Genomic DNA, 760 nt, shown 5'->3' with positions numbered 1-760 from the left:
TTTTTGGCCACAATGTAAAATCTTTAGTCGTTTACATTGCCCGAAAAAATATAATAGTCATAAATAGAAATGTGTAGATCTTAAAATAATTTGATCCTCATAAGAAATTTACTTTACAATGCAAACAGACATCTTTTACAAAGTAATACAACAAGGAACATAATGTTTAATGCATTGAAATTAAGACTGATTTCAAATGTGTCCACCGTTACTAAGTACTCACTCGAACTACTCCCTCCTCTTCAAATACAATTTTAAACGGCCCCAATTTCTTTCATACATCATTCTCATTCCTCTCTCTCTCTCTCTCTCTCTCTCTCTCTCTCTCTCTCTCTCTCTCTCTCTCTCTCTCTCTCTCTCTCTCTCTTTGGTTAAACTTCATTACTAGGAAATTTGAAACTATAAATGTTGTTTACCTTTTAAACCGTCACTAGTAAAAATGTAATATTTTCCTTATCTAAGATACCACCTGCTTGTCTGTAGCAACAGCAAACGCTTGTGTTTACTTCCAAGACAATTTCAATTTTGTCAAAGTTTTACACGTAATTTCCTTTTTGCAAGTGCGTTTTGGTTTCTTATGGCGTCTTGGCGTTAATGATTGGTGTGCAAATTAATATCATGAGCAATTTTAGGAAGCAGGCCGAGCACCAGTGTAAGATAAAGATAATATGGAGAAAGTGTCGCAAGTTTGATATCCGAACATCTTTATGGGCCTAGTTTAACATTGTTGGATTGAACAATATCTTCTTCTTCTTCTTCT

General features: G+C 34.3%; 1 protein-coding gene across 1 annotated transcript in view; it reads right to left on the bottom strand.

Moving 5' to 3' along the window:
* The window catches only part of LOC144956103 (sodium/potassium-transporting ATPase subunit alpha-like), a 46429-nt gene extending 45895 nt beyond the window's left edge, over positions 1-534 (bottom strand). Inside the window, exon 1 of the mRNA XM_078886451.1 lies at positions 417-534. The gene's annotated coding sequence lies outside the window, so the exon portion shown is untranslated. The remainder of the gene's footprint in view (positions 1-416) is intronic.
* Between the last annotated feature and the right edge of the window lie 226 nt (positions 535-760).

This window comes from Berghia stephanieae, chromosome 10 (genome assembly GCF_034508935.2).
Source record: "Berghia stephanieae isolate SIO BIC M18660-M18661 chromosome 10, UCSD_Bste_1.3, whole genome shotgun sequence".
In the NCBI taxonomy this organism is placed as follows: Eukaryota; Metazoa; Mollusca; class Gastropoda; order Nudibranchia; family Aeolidiidae; genus Berghia; species Berghia stephanieae.
This window is presented reverse-complemented; position numbering and strand designations above follow the sequence as displayed.